The sequence below is a fragment of the Miniopterus natalensis genome, chromosome 21, assembly GCF_054644295.1.
Source record: "Miniopterus natalensis isolate mMinNat1 chromosome 21, mMinNat1.hap1, whole genome shotgun sequence".
Classification (NCBI taxonomy): domain Eukaryota; kingdom Metazoa; phylum Chordata; class Mammalia; order Chiroptera; family Miniopteridae; genus Miniopterus; species Miniopterus natalensis.
This window is the reverse complement of record NC_142101.1, coordinates 11,546,470-11,560,500: the sequence shown is the minus strand read 5'-3', so window position 1 is coordinate 11,560,500 and position 14,031 is coordinate 11,546,470. Positions and strand designations below refer to the sequence as shown.

Sequence of the window (14,031 nt, the reverse complement as noted above, 5' to 3'; positions counted from 1 at the left end):
TATATTTACTTACTGGAACTTTTATCACCAACCAAGCAATGAGGTTTAATCTCAGGTAAGGATCCATGGAGCTGAGAGTCTAGAGGGAACATAGGAATTAAACAGGTCTCAAACCCAGACCTTTTGACTAAACCTAGTGTCCCTTCTTCTATATAATAACTTCCTGTGACCTCTGGTGCCAGCTTTGATGGAGAGAGGTTATTGGTTTCACTGCATGAGAAAGGCCCATGAGCTCATTCTAATGATGTGTAGGGATCAGTGAACATGATCAGTTTTCTGTTAAAAAGGACTTGTAGAAATAAGTGAATTAAATGGGAAAAGTTGGATCTACTAATAGTTTCCCATGATTCCATCTACTTGAGCATTAGGCTTTTGCCTCTCAAAAGCATAACAGGAATCATAGGGGATGCCCTGGATTTCTCCCCAGACTAACCTGGAATGTCCGGCAGCAAGCTAGCTTCCCACCCACATCCTTGGTTGGGAATGGGACGGATTTTGGATTTAGTGCCTCTTATGTGACATCTCTATGGCAGACCCTCAAAAATTTCTCAAATAGGTGCTTGTATTTTATTAAAATTGGGGTCATGTTCACTTTTGGTTTATTGTTATAGTTGAAATCTGGCTAAAATTGTATATTTGGAAAGGGCTTGGCTACAAATAACAGATAACTGACTTTAGTAGGTGTAGTATATTTGCTTTTGTTTCAAGAATCCTGGAGAATCTACAACCCAAGACAGGAACTACTTCTCAGAGATCTCATTACAGACCCAGAATCCTTCTGTCTTGCTTCTCAGCCATCCCTAGCCTGTGCCTTTTGTCCTCATGAGTCCCAGGATAACTGCTGGCCCCACCCCCTACTCAGTGTGTCCAAGCTCTAGACATGGAAAAGAAGAGGTAATAAAAAACAGAGAACAAAGGGAAGCCCTCCTAGGATCTCCACCTACATCTTACTGTTCAGAACTGTTTATGTGATGACTTTTAGTTCTGAAAGAGGGGAGGACACTGGATTTTCACTTTTCAGCCTTCGTGCTGGAGGAAGGTGAGGGAGAAGGGGAGTTGAGAGTGGCATTCGGTTAGCCAGTTGGCAGTGTCTGTCATACCCACTGACACCACTTTCTTCCTTCCTAGAGCTAACAGGTGGTTTAGTACTGTATTAGGATGCTTCAGAAAGAGAACTAGTGGGGGAGGGGGGGTTGTTTACAGCCCTGTGGTCTCTCTCTATACTACATATATGTATGTGTGTGTATAATATTCAGCCATGAACCAAGGAAATCTTGCCATTTGCCATAACACGGATGGACCTTGAGGGCATTATGCTGAGTGAAGTGAGTCAGGCAGAGAAAGACCAATGCTGTGTATAATACAAGAGAATTAGGCTGGATGGTCCTAAGATCCCTTCCAGCTCTGTGAGCTCATGTTTCTCTGAATTGTTTCCTGGTTAAAGTGAGTGGGGTATGTATTTAGATGAGAATGTAAACTTGATTTCAATTCGTTCATCAGTTATATTTTAAGTTTCTATTTATAGGATAATTTTATTCTGTTTATTGAGATAAATATCCCTTCTGAAATCTCTATGCTGTTGATTTGCTTTGAAAAAATAGCAGAAGTAAATTCAGCTTAGTGCATTCCCAAAAGATCATAAATTCAAAATTAGTTAAAAAATAAATTTATTTCAGTTCCTGGATTTCAAGTTTTTGGGTTTATTTTTCTGCTTTTCTTGGAACCTAGAAAATTCATCTTAACAGGTTTCTACATCACACAATATTTATTAGGTGCCTGCCCCTGCATGTGACTGGACTGCCATGGTATAGTGTTTCAGGAAGGCAAGAGGGCTTTAACAGTGGGTGTGATTTACATGTGTGCAGTTAGTTGTCATCTGTAATGAGCAGCAGCTTAATTTTTGGAAGAAGGAAAATTTACCTTCTAAAGGAGGTTTTGGAATGATTTGGCTTCTCCTGTGGCTTGCCCAGGTCATACTCCAAGGCAGTAGAGGCAGAACAGACTGAATGGAATTGATTGTTTCCATAAGTTGTGGGCAGTATGTGCTTCCTGGGTTCATGTTTTGTTGGGGGGGGGGGGGTGCCATATTTACTTCTGTGACACTTTTTTGTTCCTAAAGCCTGTTACATTTGAGCCTTCCTTTGCCTCCCGCCTAGATTGAAATGGCCCCTAATTGGTCCCTGGCCTTCAGTTCCTTCCCCGTCTCCCGTCTTTTTTTTTCAGTTCTTACTTATTTGTTTTCCTCATCCAAGGGTACTTTTTCCATTGCTTTTCAGAGAGCGGGGCGGGGAGGGGGGTGGCGGACACAGGGAGAGAGACATCGATGTGAGAGAAACATATCGATTGGTTGCCTCCCGCATGAGGCCCCGGGGCAGGAGCCTGCAACCGAGGTACGTGCCCTTGGCCGGAATCGAACCCAGGACCTTTCATTCCTCGGGCCAACACTTACCCACTGAGCCAAACTGGCCAGGGCCTCTTCTTTTTTTCCTTTTCTCCTCTCCACTCTTCTCTTCTTTTCAACTTGTTTTGTATAACGTATTTTATCCAACTTTATCCTTTTCCCTGCCCAGAAGACTCTGAGGTGGCTTACAGACACACATGCACACACAGTCACACATATACGTAGTGAAACAGCAATAGATTTTATAATGGCATGTGAAATAAGAGTGACAAGAAGTAAGATGAAAGCAGGTTCGTACCCAGAATGCGTGCCAGATGATTTTATATTCAAGAAATCAATTGCAAATTTACTCTAAATTTCCCAGCAGCCAAAGGTAAAAGACTAATTTCAAAATATACATGCATGGCCCTCATCCGGAGCACAGTTGTTCCTGGCACTGAGGCCTGAGTCCCTCACAGGGGTCCCCCTCAGGTTGAATGGCCAACATTCTTATCGGAACTCCACAACAACTTAATAGCTGATTTCTATAATATTCCTCAATGTAGCTGCTTGGCATAATTTCAAATTATGACTTAATGAAAGAAGTAATAAAAAGGGTGAAAGAATATGTGATCTAAGTTCTTATCTCTCTGATGGTTTGCTTCATTCCAAGAATGCAATTTAGACTATTTAGAAGAAGGCAAGGACTGCATAGGTAATCTGTCATTGGTGTTATTTCTCGCAGTCTTTTAAATTTTTTATTTTAATTTTTATTAAAGTGATACATGTATACAGTTTGAAAGTCAAAGTACTAGAATCCTATTGAAAACTAATTAGCATGCTTTCCTTCTGCTTCTGCCCAAGTCCTGCTCCCCAGAGATAACCATTTGGGCTTCTGGCATTTATTTTGTGTTTCCCAAAAACTAAAGCTCCCTTAACTCATGTCCTAGGGCAGGTTTTATTGAGTTTGCTTAATGACTATTTTTTTATTTCCAGGATTTCAAATTGTCTTTCCCCCCACATCTCCTGGCTTATGTTTTATTTTAACTGCCTCTGTTTCATAACCTCTCGTTCACTTCTCATACAGGCCTCTCTGTCGTTTGTGTATCTTTTGAGCATTCTAAGCATGCTTGTTTTAGGCCTTGGTCAGTCAGTGCCACAGTTTATTTTCTGATTGTTGGCTGGTGCTGGTTATCTTCCTTAGCACTTCGTTTCACTGGTGTAGAGTTCGGAACAGCAGGCTCATTTTGATTTTGTTCCTTTCTCTCTCCATGTGCGCATCCCCTCTAGCTGGGGATGCGCACTTACCCCTCCCAGACCCCCAGGGCCCAGCTCAGAACCAGGACTCGGTGGCATTTGGAACTGTTGCATCACAGTGAGACTGTTACAGATCCTGTTACTTAGGTGGTGAGCATCTTGGCTCTGGCTCTGTCTTCTAGCCTCTCCAGGCCCCCAGCTCCCTATAACTATTTAGCTCAGGGGAACAGGTCATGAGCCCTATATTTTTAGCCTCTTTTTTATAAACAAGGGAGCCTCACCTCATCCCTTGGCTTTAAGCTTTGGAGCTGATTCCACTCACCTTCCTCGTGTGAAGCATTTTTCCCCCTTTTAACTGTTGAAACTGAACCGGTTCCTGCTACTCCTGCTTCCAGAACGGAGGGCCCAGCTTCCGCTCAGCTTACTGCTTTGTGTTTCTGTTCTGTTTTTGGTCCATGGAGATGTTTATCTTGTTTTTTGACCTATTTTTGGTTTCCCTTTTTACATTTTACTTATTACTGCCCCGGGTTTGGAGTAGAGGGGAGCACTTCAAAGTCTGAACTGACAGCATCTTGAGTGGAAGTCTGTACTTTGCTTGCCAAGTGCATAGGTAAGAATTCAAGTCTTTGGAGGTGAGGAACGTGTGAGGATAAGCAGTGATCTAAGTATCTGGTGCGCTTCCAGGCACATGTGCACCTGATCTTGGGATCAGCCTGTGTGTGGCGCAGGGATCTGTATCTTTACCACAGGGCCTGCTGTGGAGAGAGAGTTGAGTTGAGTCTCTCTGAAAACAGTTTACTAAGTGGCTCTGTAGGGAGGAAACCCTCATAAACTTCTCATTCCCTGATGCTACAATTTTAAGTCCACTGCCTCCTATTTTCTTCTCTTGAAACAAAGCAGTGTTAATTATTGTCCTTGGTAATTATTTCAGTTTCTTTTCCAATATCCTCTTTTGTAACTTGAAATTCCTTTTCTTTGATGCCTTCTGAGGCCCTCCACATACCTGTGAGCTGGGGGGCCCTGAAGGAGCGCAGCATCTCACAGAGAAAGGATGGGCTAGGCTGGCACTGTTAGAACTGCCTCAGCTCCCACACGTGGTGCACCTCAGTCAAGCTATTACTGTTGAGCTGTGAACTCAGGGACAGGAGGCAGGATTGAGCCAGAGGAAGAAGCAGTGATTGTCTGAAGAAGGAATGAAAGAACATCAAGTTAAAGCTGCAAAGGAACGAGGGTTCTCTGCCCAAGGAAAAGTTTTTATGGTAACTCAAATCTACTTGAAATATGAGCAATTACTTAAAGGTCATTAGCAAACCAAGATTTTTTTCTGCCTCCTTCCTCTGTTTTGTTAAATGAATTGTAAGCAGAAACGCCTCTTGATGGGATGATGGGATGATGGGCCCAGCCGGCTCTGAGCTGTTTTATATATCAAGTTCTAACAATGTAAGCAGAGTGTGTTTCCTGTTTCTAGAGTTTTCATCATAACCGAATTACCTTATCTTCAGGAAGATTAGGAAGATTTGGCAGGGGATTGAAGAACTGTGTGTGTGTGTGCACGTGTGATGAGTTTTAAGCAGTCAAAGCAGAATGTCACTGCATGTTACCTATGTCTCGCTTCTCCGAACCACCAGAAGAATGGGTTTCCCTGGGGAGAGTGCAGTGCTGGCTGTCATTGATGTTAGAGAGAGGAAAGGAATGTATTGACTTCAGAACCACATAACCCCGTCTGCAGTGTTACAGTGAAGCACCAGGAGAGGTTCTGGGTGTGGGACCATGGGCCACAACCTTGGCTGGGAAATGAACAGTGAAGCCATTGTGCTTGCCCCGGAATCTGCCATTCACCACATCACAGGGCGTAGGCCTCCGTGTTGCCTTCTCCCCGAGAACAGGCAGCTCTGCTCCCCACTCCTCTTCACGTGGCTCGGATTTGTCCAAAAGTCCACCCCAGGGGTAAGAAGAGGGTCTTTCCAGATTGCATGGTGACATGAATTCCATCTCACAATCTTTTCTGTTCTTGCACAAAAACTTTTCTTCTGGCTCTTGGTCTACAAGAAGCTCTGGCTCGGGACAGATTTAGTGATGGCAGCTGCTGGACGCAGAAGTATGTTTTCTCATGTGCCAGGCACAGGACCCAGCCCAGCACATGGCACACAGTGTGCTACAAGGGTAGCTGACAGAGGTGATCTTCCTCAGGGAATATTAGAAGTTAGAGCACCTGCTAACGCTTTGGGGGCCCTTACAGTGAACTCTGCTGACTTACACGCTTCATCTCATTTCATCTCCATGACCTTATGAGGGTGCGGGCTGCTCTTATTCCCATTTTACAGATAAGGTAACGGGTTTTCTGCTTCATAGTCTGTATTCTTAACTATTGCATTATGCTGACTGTAATTTTACAAATAATAGATATATTTTCCCCATCTTACTATATCAATGTTGAAATACAATTCGCATTCAGTAAAATTTACTCTTCTTAGGGTACAGTTCTTTGAGCTTTGACAAATGCATGCAGTCTGCAGCCACCACCACTACCCAGATATAGAACAGTCCATCACCCCCCAAATTCCCTCCTACCGCCTTGTAGTCAAGCCCTACCCCACTTCCAGCCCCTGTGACCCCTGATCTGCTTCCTGTCACTATAGTTTTACCTTTTCCAGAATGTCATGTAAATTGCTCCAAACTCCATTTGGCTCTGTCTTCCTTTGCTCAGCACAACGTATTTGGTATTCAGCCATGTTCTTTTTCCACGCATTTATAAATATGTTATCTCGGTGTTTGGTTCCTTTTTGTTGCCAAGCAGGATTCTTTTATGTGGCTATCCCATTTGTTTATCCCTTCACCAAGTGAAGGATATTTATGTTCTTTTCCAGTTTGGGGTGGTTATCAATAAAGCCACTGTAAGCATCTACAGACAGGTTTTTGTGTGAATATAAATTTCCATTTCACTTGGGTAAGCACCTAGGAGTAGGAGGATTGCTGGGTTGTGTGGTAAATATATGTTGAACTTTATGAGAAATTGGCACTGTTTTCCAAGGTGACTGTACCATTTTGAATTCCTAATAGCAATGAATGAGAGTTCCAATTACTCCACGCCCTTGATTTTGTCAATTTTGCTTTTGTTTTAATTTGTTATCATTCCAATAGATGTGTAGTGATATCACATTGTGGTTTTAATTTGCATTTCCTAATGACTATTGATGTATTTTTTTCATGTGCTTAATTTGCCATCTGTATGTCTTACTTGGTGATACATTCAAATCTCTCGCCTATTTTAAAAATTAGGTCGTTTTTTCATATTGAGTTTTGAGAGTTCTTTATTCTGTATACATACAAGTCTTATCAGATATGTGTCTCATATTTTTTCTCAATTTGTGGCTTGGCTTTTCATTCTCTTGATGGAATTTTAAGAACAGAAGTTTTAAACTCTGATGTAATACAATTTTTAATATTTTTCTTTTTTGGATCAGTCTTGATGCCAAGTCTAAGAAATCTTTGCCAAATCCAAGAGAATAAAGATTTTTCTTCTATGTTTTCTATCAGAAGTTTTATAGTTTCAAGTTTTACATTTAGATCTTTGATCCATTTTGAGTTTCTTATATACAGTAGTACAAGGTTAATTTTTTGCATGTGAATGGCCCATTACTGTAGCGCCATTTGCTGAATCAGTATCTTAAGGCAGGAGGATATTATAGAAAGAGTGGAGAATTCTGTATAGAAGCTGGGCTCTAGTCCTGGAGCATCTGCTTATAACGCGGGTGACGGTAGCCAGAGAGATCAAACCTAAGTGGTGGGGAACAGGGCAGCTGGCAGAGGAGGGAGAGCACTTGCTCAGGGTCCGTCCTGGATTCTGCTGCTTACTGACCATTTCACTTTGGCAGGCTTCCCTCCTTAGTCTGAGTTTTCTCTTTTGTAAAATGAAAATAATCTATACCTGGCAAAGCTGCGTTGAGGTTCAATTAGATAATGTGAGTATAGCTTGGGACATGGTAGACACTCAGTAATGGTAGCCATTATTGCTATTGAATGAGTTGAGGAAATGGCCTATATGGGACGTTCCAGGAATTATAGCATCCTCAGTTCCCATCATTTGCTGACCAGGGTCACTGAATTGCTCGCATGATCAGCTTGATAACTTTTTAAGTCTTCCTGCTCCACCTTTTGGTAATATCTGCCTCCCTCCCCTTTTTTGTTCTAGCACCTTCTGTGTGCTTTCCATGGTCATCGTATTGGAGTGGTTGGTGCTTTTCAGCCTTGTTTTCTCCTTGGCGTAGCCCGTCCCTAGCCTGGGCTTTCCCTCCTGAGAAGTGAGCTGACCTCTGTCCAGACTTCTGGGGATTATGACTGCCCGTTGTCACTATTCATGCTGCTGTTCACTCCTGCAGTTCCTGACCTTGCTCACACGGGGTGTATGTGGGGGAGCTGTATGTAGGGGTGTGGGGGCATGTGTGTGGGCTGTGCTAGGGAGGGGGCTTTCAGGCTGATAATAAGATCGCAATGACAGTGTGCCTGGCACTGCACAGAGGAACATGCCAGTCATTTCTTTCTCTCCTTCCGCCCAGGTCCCTGGACAGAGTAGATGTCATCCTGGCCCCACTTTCCTCACGTTCTCTCCCAAATGAGATGATGCCTCTTGTAGGGTTTGCTGCATAGGAATTGTCCACACTCTGTGAGCAAGGCCACACTTGGAATCTTTCTCTCACGATGTAACAGAAATAATAAAACACCAGGGGACAGACACCAGACAAGGGTTCCCTTACCATTCCTTCCTATTCATTACAGGGCAAGGAGTGCCACCCACACTCCCTGAGCCCTAAGCCTGAAAACAGGCCTCCTTAGTGGTCACAGCAGCTTCAGGGCTCCAAGCTGGGTGGAGACCTGCTCACTGTGCAGTGGGAGTGGGCAGCAGAGAGCTCTGCCTTACCTGTAGCTGGCCCTGCAGTGACAATAGGAAGGATGTCCCAGAAGTCAGGAGTGAGAAGATGGTACCACATTGAGCTTGGAGACAGACAACAGATGCACAGTTCAGTTCACTGTGACAGTTATGTTCATGGAAGCCTATTTGAAGTGCAGTGGGAGCAGAGGAGGAAAAATACCTCCCTAGGCAGTCAGAGACGACTTCACAGAGGAGGAGGCAATTGACCTGAGATGTAAAGGCTGTATGAAAGGAGTTTTCAGTGAGATAGGTTCAGAGGGAGCACTTTAGACCAGGGACACACCCTGTGGAATATTCCAGAGGTGCGGAGAGTATGGTGTATCAGGGAACTGCATATCGTTCCGTATTCCTGGAGCATAGAGGCTGGTTATCCTGGCTGATAGAGGCTGGTGAGGCTAGTGATCGGGGCGAGGAGTGAGATCCGCCGGACAATGTCTGGATGGGAAGCTGCTGAAGAAAGCGAGGGTTGGCTTTTGACCAACAACAGCCAGAAAAATAAGATGGCATGTGTAGAAACAAAAGTCAGAAACTATTGTTCCACAAGGAAGGAGAATCATCTAAAACAAGCCATGAAATTAGCATGGCTCTCACACCATTTCTCCCTGAAGGGCTTAGTGGGAGCTGCTTCTGCGTCTGTGATGGTGGCCTTTGTCCAGCCCCCACTAAGAGATGCTATCGGGTGCACTCAGTACCTGGCGATGTGAGAAATGGTTTGTTTCAAATAGTCGTCTGCTTACCGCTGGCTTCTGGGCGCTTTAGATAAAGATTAGACTGTTTACTGTTTGTGCTGAGTATTAACTGCTGAGGAGAGAGCGTGGATATTCTCTGACCTAACTGTACTTCTCGGTAATTAGGATATGATGTTGCTTCATTCGCACACATCAGCAGATCTCATCTCTTCCAGCCCTTATTGCCCAGTCATTTTTAGACCCTGAGAACTCTATAAAGTAAAGAGCCAGGTGGGCTTTCTCAGGGTCTTGTTTTGACATGTAAATTGGATCCTGGAATTATTAAAGCATTGATAATGCTTTCTTGTCTGAAAAATTAAAATTTGAAAGCAGCAGCTAAAGGCCCATAAAAACAGTTGTCTCTGCATTTGTCATTAAACCCCCCTATGCAATAAATTTACTTAGCCTTAACTTAGAATCATTCTGCTAGTTTCAGAATTCAGTCAATGTTGGCATTTTTTTTAATGCCTTCTTATGCTAATTTCGTTATTTATTGTGCATCTTAAAACATAAAGAGGCAGCCAGTTAATAAATTACGTTTTCTACAACTGAAATAAAAACATGTTAATTATTTCTAAACAATGAAGCAGCATTAAATATGGAGAGTTCCTCAGTGGGGATAACAAACAGCCTTGGAAGGTGAGGAAAATTACCCAAGTTTGACATTATCTCACTGCAGATCTACTTTTTACAGCTGCTCCCTGTTTGAATGAGGTCAATTAAAATAATTGTAAAAATCATGACTACTAAACTCCTTAATTTCATATCATTGTTTTTCAGCTCAACAAAGACCCAGAGCAATGTTCTTCCTGAGCTTTTATATTGTACTCTTTAGAGAGAGGAAGGGAGAGAGAGAGAAACACCAATTTGTTCCACTTACTGACGCATCATTGGTTGATTCTTGTATGTGCCCTGACCAGGGACCAAACTGCCATTTTTATCTTTTTCTGTTGATTCCTGTGACAGACATTTGCTGAATACCTGCTATGTATGCAAAGGCCTAAAAGGAGACCCTGATAACTGAAGCCCTATGAAAAGCAAGCCAGAAATAGGCAAAAAGGAGAAAAGGGGTAAGCCTGCTAGGTTTGTGCTTAAATTCTTGCAGTATTGGGCCCATCTACATGTGGTGCTATTCTTTTGGTGTCCATAGATAAAGACTGCTTTAGGACAGTGAAGCACAGGGATGTTGAATGTTAATTATTTCTAAACAATTAGGCAACGTTCAAGAAGTAATACTTCTCCCCAGGTCCTTTAGCATGAGCACTCCAAAAAGAAACACACTATTGTCCAGGAAATAAAGTTTGCTACTTGAAGTCAGTCCCAATATTTTTTGTTTTGTTTTTTTTGTATTATTTTTTTAACAGAGTGGCAAGGGAAGTCAGAAGGGAGAGTTTAAAAATAAAAGAAAGGTGGAAGACTAGTTCCTCACACCAAAATAAGTGAATAGCCAAGTTATTACAGGGTGTCCTGAGTTTCAGACTTTTCTTTGGGTGGTTTCAGGGCTTGAACAAGACACTTCTCTCAAGTCTGTTTAGTGTGCCCCTCAACCTTAGTGCCGAGAGCCCACTTACATGTTACCTGGATTTTTCAGAGGTAATCGAATGCCATTGTGTAGTTTGGAAAAAATAAACTTTTCATAATGCTCTTGGTTTAGTATCTAGTTACCAAGTGAAGAGCAGACATGTTTTAAATATTAACAGCAGAGCTTCAAGGGATTGTTTAGACCCTCTTTGCATTTATTGTTTCAGACCGTAAAGATTGAACAGACAGGTTTAAATGTAAAATCACTAATATTATCAATTACGGGCAATTACAGAATACGTCTCTTTCCCTAGTAATAACAGTGCTGCTATATTAGCAATTAGAGAAGCTCAACCCACCCTTTCCGTGAAGTATGTACTCTTGAAAACAGTTTGTCCCTTTATTGATTGAGCTTTTCATGCTCCCGTAAACTCATCTCAATTTTCACCCAGGAAAATTACCGCTCCTGCCACCTAGCCTTTCAATTAAGTATGCTTTGCTATTGTTACGGGCAGTGTTGGCTCCCAGTTCTTGTGTTCAGCAAAGAAAGAATTCAGAGCCAAGAACGCTAGTGCAAGAGGAAGTTTATTTAGCATGCAGAGCGAAAATACACTCAGAGAAGATTTGAGTGGACTGCTCAGAGAGCTGCCTTGGCCTTATAGAAAGTCCACAGAAGCAGAAGAAGTGAGCTAGCTGGGCTGCATGGACTGAGGAAACAAGAGGCAAAAGATGGGCCCTTGGAGACAGGTTCAGGGGGTTAGCCTAGGACAAAGCTGCTGCTGCCCACTGCTCCCATGGTTGCAAGTCCTATGGGGACCCTTAGATTTAGGAGAAAGAAAGCAAAGATACATGCCTGAAGGTGTGGGCATACTCTAGGGAGTGCACATTGGGTTCTTTGTCTTAAGGGTTTTTATCTTTTCTAAAGGCAGGAATTTTAGGGGAGTTTCCAGAGGAAGATCTCAATAGAATATTCATCAGCTTTCCAGGTATTTTCTTTAATATGCTGTTTAATCAAAAAGTCTATAGGGTCAGGGTCATGGTCTCTATTGATAGGTCAGTACTAGGGCAAGGGGTCATTGGTCATTGCATCTAGTCCTGATGTCAGCCATGACATCTCTTTGTCTGGTTTTGTTGCTTTTCTGGGCCTAGAACTGAAACATAGCTGAGGCTAGATGTCATCTCTAGTTTGACCAAAACTCTGTCTTTGTGGTCAACAGACCCAAGGCTTTGTTCCTACGATTATTTGATGCTGATCAGAACTTCATTGTCCTGAGGGCTTAGTGCTTAAGGGAGTGGCCATGCAAGGGGGATGAGGCAAGTGAGTCAGGTGCTGGATGAGGCCGGTTTGAATCAGCTATCTGTCTAAGTTTCCCCATTCTACTTGCCAAGGAATTTTCCCAGCTTCCTACTATCCTGCTTCACTATGAGATGTATCATTTAGACTTTTTTCTTTGGACACAATTACAGATGTCCCTCATTTCTGACCCTGTTTACCCACCTCCATCCAACCCCTGCTCCCCCTCCCTTTGGCCATCAACACACCGTTGTCTGTGTCTAGGGGCTATGCATATGTGTTCTTTGGCTAATTTTTATTAATTTAAACATTTTGTGTCAACAGAAGATAGATCATTATTAACTGGTGCAGTGTAGTGTCTCACAAAATACATACATGTCATAGAAAAATAATTAACTACCTTGTTCTCTTGCCAACCAGATGTGTAACTAAATAAGAGTTGGAACCCAAGGGGACTCCATTGTATTTATTGATTTAAGTCATTAAGTTGTTGACTCAGAGACTGCGTTGAAAATTTTCCGAACTTCATTCTCTTTTTCATCTTTCTACCTCTTCTATGTATGGTATGATTGTCATACAAAAGGCTGTACCTGTTTAATGTATACAACTCGGTGAGTTCAGAGATGAGGACACATCCCTGACACCATCATCCAAAATCATAAATTCCTTTTTGGCTTGTTGTAATAACTTAAGGTGCAGATGGGTTCTCTTTTAGATGAGAGGACAGTCTAATGACTAAGAGAGTTGAGGATACATAGATATACAGGGATTTTTGTTGTTGGAAACCTGGGGAAGGTTTAGAGCAGCTGCTTGGGCCAATAGGGGCTGGGTTAATAAACCAAAGCAGTGTTTTCCAACCAGCTTGCCAGAATGAGATTAAGTCAAAACCCTAGGACTGGCACCAGACTGCAGCCACTTCTTTCTTCCCCCCAGTAAAACAACAATCCTGTAAGTATTTCTCCAGCTATCCTCTCTTGCCTGGATTGCTGCAAGAGTCCTCTATGTGGTCTGCCAATTCCTACCCTGCTGCTTTGGAATTTAGTTTTCACACAGAAGCTGGAAGGATATTTTCAGAAGGGACCTCTCAGCAACTTCCCGCTCACTTGGAAGGGGAGATCCAGGTTCACTAACAAGGCCAACAGCGCCTGTGTGGCCTGGCTTCTGCGTGGCCTGGCTCCTGTTCACCTTTCCAATCTCCATTCAGTCTCTTGGCTGGAACATGCCAAGATCTTTCCTGCCTTGAGACTTCTGCTCTTGGCTTCCTCTGCCTGAACCAACCTTCCTGGAGCTTTGTGCTTACCTAGCTCTTTATTGTTTTTCAGCCCTCAGCTTCAGCCTCCCTTCCCCAGAGGGATGTCCTTGACTACCCTGTGAAAATCAGGTGCCTCTCTCCTTGTCATTTTCTGTTCCCCTTTCTCTCCATTATAGCACAGCCATCATTACTTATTATTTGTACATGCCTATTTGCTTACTTGTTAAGAAAGTCTTGTTTTCTGCTGTGTCTTCAGTGGCCAGCACGGTACTTAAATAATTATTATAGCACTTAACAAATTTGTGTTGCATGAATGAATAGGTAAATAAATACCATTATTTGTCTAGCACCGAGTTAAACTCTGTATGCCCTGAGCCATTAAAGTCAGATGCTTGGCAGTTATTCAAGTGCCCTCCTCCACAGGCCACTCACCCCCAAGTCATCCCCTTCTTAACCTCTTAAATTGGTCCCTTCCTCTCTGTCTTTGTCCCTGAGTCCGTTGCCTTGTTTGGGTTCATGTCATTTTTTTCTGGACTGTTGCAACATCTACCCACCTGGTCTTCCTGCCTTCAGTCCCTCCACCTGCCTGTGTATTTTCCACAGAGATATTTGAACAACATAGTGATGTCCTCCTTCTCCTTTCCCCTCCCTCTCCCCCCTCCAAATGCA

The 14,031-nt window shown here is 43.0% G+C and overlaps 1 protein-coding gene across 3 annotated transcripts in view; it reads left to right on the top strand.

The window, feature by feature from the left end:
• Nucleotides 1-14,031, top strand: part of SMYD3 (SET and MYND domain containing 3) — a 358,155-nt gene that overhangs the window by 274,868 nt on the left and 69,256 nt on the right. The window lies entirely within an intron of this gene.